The 11730-nt window shown below is 38.2% G+C and overlaps 1 non-coding gene across 1 annotated transcript; it reads left to right on the top strand.

Moving 5' to 3' along the window:
* The first annotated feature begins 11305 nt into the window (after positions 1 to 11305).
* Positions 11306 to 11375, top strand: LOC114675213 (small nucleolar RNA SNORD30). Its single transcript, XR_003726303.1, has one exon. It is a non-coding gene; the product is annotated as a small nucleolar RNA SNORD30 (small nucleolar RNA).
* Positions 11376 to 11730: the final 355 nt, after the last annotated feature.

Genomic DNA, 11730 nt, shown 5'->3' on the forward strand with positions numbered 1-11730 from the left:
ACAACCAGATCTCGTGAGAACTCAGTCACTATCATGAGAACAGCAAGGGGGAAGTCCATCCCATGATCCAATCACCTCCCACTAGACCCCCCCTCCAACATTAAGAATTACAACTCCACGTAAGCTTTGGGTGAGGACACAAATCCAAACCATATCATCCACCCAGTTTATGGTAATCTGTTACAAATGTCATAGGAAATTAATAAGAGATTTTGGTACCAGGAAATGAGATGCTGCTGTAGCAAATGTTAAAAATGTGAAATTGACTCTGGTATTGACTAATGGGTGGAGGCTGGAAAACTGTTAATAACATGATAGAAAAAATGTACATGCCTTGAGCAGACTGTTGATAGAAATGAGGATGTTAAAGATGCTGCCAGTGAGGACTCAAGAGGAAGTGAGAAAAATAGTAGAGGAAATCTGTATCATATTAGAGAATACATATTCTGCATGTCATCATAAACAGAATGCTGGTAGAAATGTGAACATTAAAGGCACTTACAGTGAGGACACAGAAGGAAATGAGAACCATATTATTGAAACCAGAGGAAGGATGACCTTCATTATATACTGACATAAAACTTAGCTGAATTGTGTCTTATAGTTGTGTGCAAAGCAGAACTTGTAAGTGATGAACTTAGATGTTTAGCTGAGATTTCCAAGCAAAATATTAAAGGTACATCCTGGATTTTTCTTGCTGCTTGTAGTAAAAAGTGAGAGGAAATAGATAAATTGAGGGAAGAACTGTTAACAATAGCAACAAAAACCAGAACTTGATTTGGAAAAATCTTAGCCTATTCAGATTGTAAGACTTGCTAAAATTACAAGATTCACAGTTAATAAAGGATGCTCTGAAGAGAAAGCCAAGGATGTGGCTAGATAACCACTGGTTAATGCCTTGAAGAAATCTTAAGTCTGAAGTATTCTCTCACACAGAGGGCTCTTTGTAGAGCTGAAGCTTATGACACATGAATCTACTCAACAATCTCAGCAGACTAGGGATGAAATTATCTGGGAAAGGTATGAGAGGGATTCTCTTGTTTAATGGTGTGACTATCTGTAACATATACAGAACACCCACAAAGTTTTTAAGAATCAGCAGCAACACACACAGCTTGGCCTGAAAGGTACAGTGACAGAACAGTGAAGAAAGAATGCCTCTGAAGGCAGCTCCTTGGGCCCATAGGCAGGGGTTACAGAATCAGAACAATTCAACTTCTAAGTATTTACCCAAGAAAAATGAAAACACATGTTCACACAAAGAAGTGTGCATGAATGTTCATAGTAAGTTTATTTACAATAGCCAAAAAAATAGAAAGAACCTGAATTTCCATTTGAAGAAAATAACCAAATTGTGACATATTCATGCAATGCAATACTACTGAACAATAAAAAGGGGTTATCTAAAAATATACATAAAATATGTACAAATCTCAAAAACTTTATATTGCACAAAAGAAGTCACACATAAACATTTTATACCATAATGTTCCATTCCCATGAAGTTCTAGAATAGGCAACATTAAATGTGTGGAGGGATTGATTGGGAAAGGGAATGAGAGGACTTACTGGCATGTTGGAAATGGTCTTGGTCTTGATAGGTGTGAGTTATAGAGGTGTCAGCATTTGTCAAAACACATCAAACTATTCACTTACAATTTGGGAAATTTACTCTGTAAATAATAATTCATACTAAAAATTTTCATTCACAGACTCACCAAATTAAGTATTAGTCTTAATACGTTATTGTTCTTTGTGTAACCTTCAAGGGTTCCCTATTTCATTCAAAATAAAACACAAAGTTCATACAAAGCCTAGAAGAATATCCAAAACTTGACCCCATCAACCTTTCTAATATTTTTTTTCTACTCTTCTTATGAATTCTGTTCCATCCACACTGGCTTTCAAACTATTTCTTGAATATTCTATGCATACTCCCAACTCAGGGCTTTTGATCAGCTCTCCCTTCTAAATGGGTCCCTCCTTACTTTCTTCAATATTTGCTAACATCCCACTTTATCAAAGAGGTTTACTCTGTCCATCCTATTTAATTTTTTAATGAGGTACAAGTCACATAACAAAAAAAATGTACCCCTTTATGGTATACTATAAAGTGGATTTTATCATATTTGCAAAGTTAGACAACCACTATCTAATTAAGGAAAACTCCCATCACCTTGAAAAGAAACCCTGTATCCATTAGGAGTCAATCCAGAATCCTCCCTCTCCTCATTTCTAGGAAGTCACTAATCCACTTTCTGTCTCTATTGATTTGTCTATTCTGGACACTTCATATGAAATCATATGATACATAGACTATTGTGTCTGGCTATAATGCTTTCATGTTGCAGCATGTAGCAGAAATGCATCTATTTTTGTAGCTGAATAATATTCTACTAAAAAGATACAACACGTTTTGTTTATTATCCATCACTTGATGGACAATTTGGTTCCTTCAACCTTTTGGTTATTATGAATAATGCCGTTGTGCCCATCTCTATGCATGTTTCTGCATGGACATATGTTTAATTTTTCTTGGAAGTATGCATAGGAGGGGAATTATTGGGTCATAAGTTAAGTCTGTGTTTAAACTTGTTTCAGGAATTGCCAGACACATTACCAAAGCAGCTGCACTATTTTACATCCCCACCATAAGTGTATGAGGGTCCCAATGGCACTACATTCTCTAAGCTACTTTTAATTGTCTGTCTTTTTCATTAAAACTGTCCTAGTGAGTGTGATGCAATGTCTCTTCATGGTTCTGATAAGCATTTCCCTAATGATTAATGATGTTAAACATATTTTCGTGTGTTTACTGGCCATTTGTATATATTCTTCGGATAAATGTCTATCCCATCCTTTTGCTCATCTGTATTATTATTATTTTGCTCCTCTTTAAATTGGTTTTTGTCTATTTTTGTTGAGTTTATGGTGTTCTTTATATATTCTGTATACTACACCTTTTTTTTTTTTCTTTTTTTTTTTCTTTTTTTTTTTTTTGAGACGGAGTCTCGCTCTGTCACCCAGGCTGGAGTGCAGTGGCCGGATCTCAGCTCACTGCAAGTTCCACCAACCAGGTTCACGCCATTCTCCTGCCTCAGCCTCCCGAGTAGCTGGGACTACAGGCGCCTGCCACCTCGCCCGGCTAAGTTTTTGTATTTTTAGTAGAGACGGGGTTTCACTGTGTTAGCCAGGATGGTCTCGATCTCCTGACCTCGTGATCCGCCCGTCTCGGCCTCCCAAAGTGCTGGGATTACAGGCTTGAGCCACCACGCCCGGCCTATACTACACCTTTAAGGGGTATATGATTTGCAAATGTTTTCTCCTTTTCTGTGGGTTATCTTTTTACTTTTTTGGATTGGATTCTTTGAAAAATAAAAGTTTTAAATTTTTAATTAAATTTATTTCTGTGATTGCTTGTGCTTTTGGTGTCATATCTAATAAGGAACCACGTAGCCTAAGTTCACGTAGTTTATGCCGGTTTTCTTCTAAGAATTTTATCACTTTAGCTCTTTCATTTAGGTCTTTGATTCATTTTGAGTTAAATTTGGTGTATGGTGTGAGGTAGGTGTCCAAGTACTTTTGGCATGTGTGTATCTAGTTGCTCCATCACTATTTGTTGAAGAGACTATTCCCCCAACTGAATGGTCTTGGCAACTTGCTAAAAAATCAGTTGAAAATCAGTTGAAGGCTGGGTGTGGTGGCTCATGCCTGTAATCCTAGCACTTTGGGAGGCAGAGGCAGGCAGATCATTTGAAGTCAAGAGTTCGAGACCAGCCTGGCCAACATGGTGAAACCCCATCTCTACAAAAAATACAAAAATAAATAAATAAATAAATAAATAATCAGCTAGGCATGGTGGCGAGCGCCTGTAGTCCCAGCTACTCTGGAGGCTGAGGCATCTGTTTGCAGATGACATGATTGTATATTTAAAAAACCCCATTGTCTCAGCCCAAAATCTCCTTAAGCTGATAAGAAACTTCAACAAAGTCTCAGGATACAAAATTAATGTGCAAAAATCCAAGCATTCTTATACAGCAGTAACAGACAAACAGAGAGCCAAATCATGAATGAACTTCCATTCACAATAGCTTCAAAGAGAATAAAATACCTAGGAATCCAACTTCCAAGGGATGTAAAGGACCTCTTCAAGGAGAACTACAAACCACTGCTCAGTGAAATAAAAGACGACACAAACAAATGGAAGAACATAACCATGCTCATGGATAGGAAGAATCAATATTGTGAAAATGGCCATACTGCCCAAGGTAATTTATAGATTCAATGCCATCCCCATCAAGCTACCAATGAGTTTCTTCACAGAATTGGAAAAAACTGCTTTAAAGTTCATATGGAACCAAAAAAGAGCCCGCATCGCCAAGACAATCCTAAGTCAAAAGAACAAAGCTGGAGGCATCACAATACCTGACTTCAAACTATACTACAAGGCTACAGTAACCAAAACAGCATGGTACTGGTACCAAAACAGAGATACAGACCCATGGAACAGAACAGAGTCCTCAGAAATAATACCACACATCTACAGCCATCTGATCTTTGACAAACCTGAGAGAGACAAGAAATGGGGAAAGGATTCCCTATTTAATAAATGGTGCTGGGAAAATTGGCTAGCCATAAGTAGAAAGCTGAAACTGGATCCTTTCCTTACTCCTTATACGAAAATTAATTCAAGATGGATTAGAGACTTAAATGTTAGACCTAATACCATAAAAATCCTAGAAGAAAACCTAGGTAGGCCGGGCGCAGTGGCTCAAGCCTGTAATCCCAGCACTTTGGGAGGCCGAGATGGGCGGATCATGAGGTCAGGAGATCGAGACCATCCTGGCTAACACAGTGAAACCCCGTCTCTACTAAAAAATATACAAAAAACTAGCCAGGCGAGGTGGCGGGCTCCTGTAGTCCCAGCTACTCGGGAGGCTGAGGCAGGAGAATGGCGTGAACCCGGGAGGCGGAGCTTGCAGTGAGCCGAGATCCGGCCACTGCACTCTAGCCTGGGTGACAGAGCGAGACTCCGCCTCAAAAAAAAAATCCTAGGTAGTACCATTCAGGACATAGGCATGGGCAAAGACTTCATGTCTAAAACACCAAAAGCAACGGCAGCAAAAGCCAAAATTGACAAATGGGATCTCATTAAACTAAAGAGCTTCTGCACAGCAAAAGAAACTACCATCAGAGTGAACAGACAACCTACAGAATGGGAGAAAATTTTTGCAATCTACTCATCTGACAAAGGGCTAATATCCAGAACCTACAAAGAACTCAAACAAATTTACAAGAAAAAAACAAACAACCCCATCAAAAAGTGGGCAAAGGATATGAACAGACATTTCTCAAAAGAAGACATTCATACAGCCAATAGACACATGAAAAAATGTTCATCATCACTGGCCATGAGAGAAATGCAAATCAAAACCACAATTAGATACCATCTCACACCAGTTAGAATGGCGATCATTAAAAAGTCAGGAAACAACAGGTGCTGGAGAGGATGTGGAGAAATAGGAACACTTTTACACTGTTGGTGGGATTGTAAACTAGTTCAACCATTATGGAAAACAGTATGGCGATTCCTCAAGGATCTAGAACTAGATGTACCATATGACCCAGCCATCCCATTACTGGGTATATACCCAAAGGATTATAAATCATGCTGCTATAAAGACACATGCACACGTATGTTTATTGCAGCACTATTCACAATAGCAAAGACGTGGAACCAACCCAAATGTCCATCAGTGACAGACTGGATTAAGAAAATGTGGCACATATACACCATGGAATACTATGCAGCCATAAAAAACGATGAGTTTGTGTCCTTTGTAGGGACATGGATGCAGCTGGAAACCATCATTCTTAGCAAACTATCACAAGAACAAAAAACCAAACACCGCATGTTCTCACTCATAGGTGGGAACTGAACAATGAGATCACTTGGACTCGGGAAGGGGAACATCACACACCGGGGCCTACCATGGGGAGGGGGGAGGGGGGAGGGATTGCACTGGGAGTTATACCTGATGTAAATGATGAGTAGATGGGTGCTGACGAGTTGATGGGTGCAGCACACCAACATGGCACAAGTATACATATGTAACAAACCTGCACGTTATGCACATGTACCCTAGAACTTAAAGTATAATAAAAAAATAAAATAAAATAAATAAAAAAGATTTAGGGAAGTCAAAAGTTGCACACAAATTTTCTACTGCATGGAGTTTGGTGTCCCTAACCCCTGCATTAGTCAAGGGTCAACTGTATTAGTTAACCAGTATATGAAACTCTCTATGTGCCAGACATTGTTCTAAGTGCTTTGCATACTCAACTAATTTAATAATCATACAATCTTATGAAGAAGCTGCTACCATTATTCTCATGTTGTAGATACGAAAACAAAGACAAAGAGAGATAAGCAATTAAGTAATGGAACTGGGATTTGAACCCAAGGCAACCTGTCTCCTGAATTCATGCTTCAACTACTATATTGTACTGCCATTCAACTCCCAAAAAGTGTACTAGGTGGTATCCAAAACAAGTGTCTAGACAGTTATAAGATAACTTATTAAGACATTAACTTGTGTTTTGTATTCATAGTTGACAAGGATCATAAAGAATAAGCACTGTTTGACTTTTATTCTCTGTATTATTGCTTTTCTCTCATTAAAAAAAAAAAAGAAACAAAAAAAAAAAAGAGAACTGGGGTATTTTCGTGTTTTATTCCATAATATATTTGCAGTGTCTTGCATGATACCTGGCCCATACTAATAATCAACAAAACTTTGAAATAAATCAGCAAATATTTACTAGCTTTAACTGACAAGACATTGTGTAAGGCTTTGTGTACTGATAGAGTTGTGAAATAAATAAGCTCTAAGTCCTGCCATCTATGTTTATGATATAGAATGTGGCTCACAGGTAACTGAATTTCAAATAGCATGTACTCAATACCATAAGACACATAAAAATGAGTAGCTAGGTGATTGTGGGGGAGGTAGATATTGGTTTTGTTTAGATAATTAAGATACTCTGCATTGGGATGTGGTGCTATTTGAGATGGGCTTTAAAGGGTTAGTATGATTGCTATGAGCAAAATTAAGGATAGGTGAATGTACAGCATTGGAAGAAGAAATGTTGTGAGCAAGAAAACACTTAAAAACTTAAAGGATATTTGTGGGAGGTTGAGCATGACAATATAACTGGAAGTCATTTTTATTTTTCTTGTGGATAGTGAGAAATAAGGCTAGAAGAATGGTAGGGGTGAGATTCTAATAAGCCTTAATTATTTGTTAATAAAAATAATAATTATTGCATGTTTACTATGTGTCGAGAACTTGGAAGCCAGTGATTCCTACAATATAAACCGTACCCTCAAGAAAACTGCAGAATGCTTTGAATGTCAGACTAAGAAAGGCATGAATTACCTTAATGTTACTATTGTGGTGAGACATCTCTGTCTTTTCTCAGAACATTTTCTTACTTGGTTAGTGTTGCTTCTTCTAGAACATCATGTAAAGGAAACAGTAGAGGGCATATTTTTGTGTCTAGTTTCTTTTGCCTAACATAATATGCTTGAGATTCATCCATGTTGCTGTGAGTATATTTACTGGTTCCCTTTCATTGCAGTCCTAGTCGGATATATGACAGATACACTCCAGATTTTTCTATTTTAATGTATATCTGGCTTCAAAGATTAGCTGTACCACATTTTAGAATTATGAATAAATGGAATGGAGATAAAAACAGCCTGGGCATATAATATTGAGAGAAGGCAGTCTGAACGAATAAGGAGAAAAGGGTTTTGAATCAGCAATAGGGCAAGAATTAGTATTAGCATGAGTAGAAGGAAAAGATACTTAAGTATTAAAAGGAGATTATAAAAGACTGCAGAAGCAGCAGTCGGCACTGGTAGTAATAATGAAAGGTAGATATAGAGGCTGCTAATACAACACAGTGGTAAATCTCTATAACACAGTTGAAAGGGATATGCAGGAAAAAAATGGTCAGCTTAGTTGCTCTGATCAACAAATGAGAGAGATCAAGACTTAGAAGAAACACCCTGAAACAATAACCTTCCCCTCTTTAGTAAAAGATTAGTGACTCGGCCGGGCGCGGTGGCTCAAGCCTGTAATCCCAGCACTTTGGGAGGCCGAGACGGGCGGATCACGAGGTCAGGAGATCGAGACCATCCTGGCTAACACAGTGAAACCCCGTCTCTACTAAAAATACAAAAACTTAGCCGGGCGAGGTGGCAGGCGCCTGTAGTCCCAGCTACTCGGGAGGCTGAGGCAGGAGAATGGCGTGAACCCGGGAGGCGGAGCTTGCAGTGAGCTGACATCCGGCCACTGCACTCCAGCCTGGGTGACAGAGCGAGACTCCGTCTCAAAAAAAAAAAAAAAAAAAAAAAAAAAAAAAGATTAGTGACTCTACTACGAAAGGATTAATGGTAGAATTTCAATTCACATCTCCAGAGTTTGTGAAGTGTTAACTGTAATTACCTAATTGGTTTTATAATTAATTTAACTGCTCTATTCTTTCTAATATAGTTTTCGCTAACATGATGTTTACTGTGTTATTCTCAAATTATTTCTTATATTATTTAAATTTGTTTTTTAAAATGTATGTACAATAAGACATTCTTTTTGGTATGCAGTTCTATAAACTTTCACAAATGCTTAGAGCCATGTAATCCTCACCACAATATGGGTGAATTACTTTTATTTTTAAGTCCTGGTTTTATACAACTGTAGAAGGGTGTGTGTGTGTGTGTGTTTGTGTAAGATAAAGGCTAGAGATAGAGATGCAATTTTTCCCCAAACCTTTATGGATTAAAGACTTAAACATAACAAATAAAACATTGAAAGTATTCTATGAAAATATGAAACAATATTTAATCACCATTTAGTGATGAAGGCTTTGTTAATCATGAAACAAATCATAGGAATTTTTATGAAAACATTAATATCAGACTTGATTACATAGTTTATAAAAATTCACGTTTGGTAAAAGACACTGTAAACAAAGCTAAATAAATAAGAAGCAAGAAAATATTTTGCAATATAGAGGAAGCACAAAAGATTTTGGTCTAGTAGGAGAAGTATAGTGTAGTGGAATTGTACTATAGAACATTGGTCTTGAATTAAGTCAGAAAAGATAGGTATGTATCCTATCTTTGCCACATAAGCCATATATGACCTTAGTGCAGTTATGCATCCTCTTTCTCCTTATCGCCACATTTGTAAAATTAGCAAAATAATAGTATTTACCTCACAGGATTTTTGGAGGTTCATAATTTACATTAAAGACTTGTTACAATGATTTGCCCATAGTAAATCCTTAATTAATATTAGCTATAGTATTACTTTCATTATTGATAAATGATTCTGCAAATCAATAAAAAAACAGCAAGCAGGCTGCGGTGGGGGTAGGTCAGGGGGTGGGTCGGAAGCCGGGGTAGGGGAACGGGGTGGCTCACGCCTGTAATCCCAGCACTTTGGGAGGCCAGGGTGGGCGGATCACCTGAGGTCAGGAGTTGGAGACCAGCCTGGCCAACAGGTTGAAACCCCGTCTCTACTAAAAACACAAAAGTTAGCCAGGCATGGTGGCATGCGTCTGTAATCGCAGCTACTCAGGAGGTGAAGGCAAGAGAATCACTTGAACTCGGGAGGTGGAGGTTGCAGTCAGCCAAGATCATGTCACTGCACTCCATCCTGGGCAACAGACCAAGACTGTACTTCAAAAAAAAAAAAAAAAGACAAAAATACCAACAAGAAGGTTTTAAAGAAAAAAAGCAGTAAATTTCATGAACACAAAATCTTCAGAAAATAAAACACATATGGCTAATAAGTATGCAAAAGATGCTAAACTATGTAATTAACCATACACAATTATTTAAATGAAATATTAACTTCAACCAAATTGAAAAATATTAAAATTTGATGATGTAATTATATAGATATTTTTATACACTGTTAGCCAAGGTCCTCCAAGAATCAGAGACCAAGATACGATTATTCATATAAGAAATTTATTGAGAGAAATACCTGTGATAGAAAATGGGGAAAGAGCTGAAGGAATCTGGGAGAACTGCCAAACCACAATGCAGGACTGGCTCTGGATGAAAAAGAAGGGTAAAGAAGGAAGAATTAAATAAAGGTTGGGAGAGAAAGCATTCTACACTGCACTGTGGTTTAAGAGACTTCTGAAAGGTCGTTGGAGAGTCCTTGAGCCAAAATCTCCCATCAGAGCAGCCCTGCATGTCTTAGGAATGGACCTGTCTTAAAATCTCTGCTGTGTTCAATTGTTTACTGACTAGAAGCAACCCTTAGGAAAAGAGGTCTGTGCACAGCACAAGTGCAGTGATAGATTTCTAAGTGGTACGATTGGGCTGCAGGTCAGTTACACTCTGTTCCATCAGAGATATAAGAAGCACATTTTCATGGCACTATGCATGGTGTATTAGTCCATTCTCACACTGCTATGAAAAAATATCCGAAACTGGGTAATTCATAAAGAAAAGAGGCTCCACATTGCTGGGGAGGCCTCAGGAAACTTGCAATTAAACTTACAATTATGGTGGAAGGCAAAGGAGAAGCAGGCACCTTCTTCACAGGGCAGCAGGATGAAGTGAGTGCAAGCAGAGGAAATGCTATATGCTTATAAAACCAACAGATCTCATGAGACTCTCTCATTATCATGAAAATAGCATGTGGGAAACACCCCCCATGATCCCATTACCTCCACCTGCCCCCACCTTTGACATGTGTGGGTTATGGGGATTACAACTGAAGATGAGATTTTGAGTGGGGACACAGACAAACCATATCAAATGGTAACATATATTTATTTATATATTTGTAGGTCATTTTAGCAATAGTTTTTACATTTGGAAGGGTTGTTTCCTTTCACATGGCAGTTCTACCTCTAAGAATTTATCCTTCAGAAATATACAATTTGGCCGGGCGCGGTTGCTCAAGCCTGTAATCCCAGCACTTTGGGAGGCCAAGACGGGCGGATCACGAGGTCAGGAGATCGAAACCATCCTTGCTAACCCGGTGAAACCCCGTCTCTACTAAAAAATACAAAAAAAAAAAAAAAAAAACTAGCCGGGCGAGGTGGCGGGCGCCTGTAGTCCCAGCTGCTCAGGAGGCTGAGGCAGGAGAATGGCGTGAACCCGGGAGGCGGAGCTTGCAGTGAGCTGAGATCCGGCCACTGCACTCCAGCCTGGGCGACAGAGCGAGACTCCGTCTCAAAAAAAAAAAAAAAAGAAAAGAAATATACAACTATATATATACATGATGACTTACATGGATTCTCATTCAACTAATGACTTGCTGCTGAAACATGGAAATCTGATTTTTTTTTTTTTTGAGATTTTTTTTTTGCAAATCCATTTGCAATAATGGATTACAAATAGGATGTCTCCTGTGAACTTTCACGCCTATGAAAAAGAAAGGAAACCAAGTAAGTGGAATAAAAGCGTTCATCTTTCTGAATATAAGCTGAAATTTTAGCCCAATGTTTTGTCTCATAAAGAAAATGAAACATGAAGTTTTTCTTATAGTAGAGAACCTTTCTTAATTACTTTCTTTTTGTTATTATTATTATACTTTAAGTTCTGGGGTACATGTGCAGAACGTGCAGGTTTGTTACATAGGTACACACGTGCCATGGTGGTTTGCTGCACCCATCAACCCATCATCTACATTAGGTATT

This window comes from Macaca mulatta, chromosome X (genome assembly GCF_049350105.2).
Source record: "Macaca mulatta isolate MMU2019108-1 chromosome X, T2T-MMU8v2.0, whole genome shotgun sequence".
Classification (NCBI taxonomy): Eukaryota; Metazoa; Chordata; class Mammalia; order Primates; family Cercopithecidae; genus Macaca; species Macaca mulatta.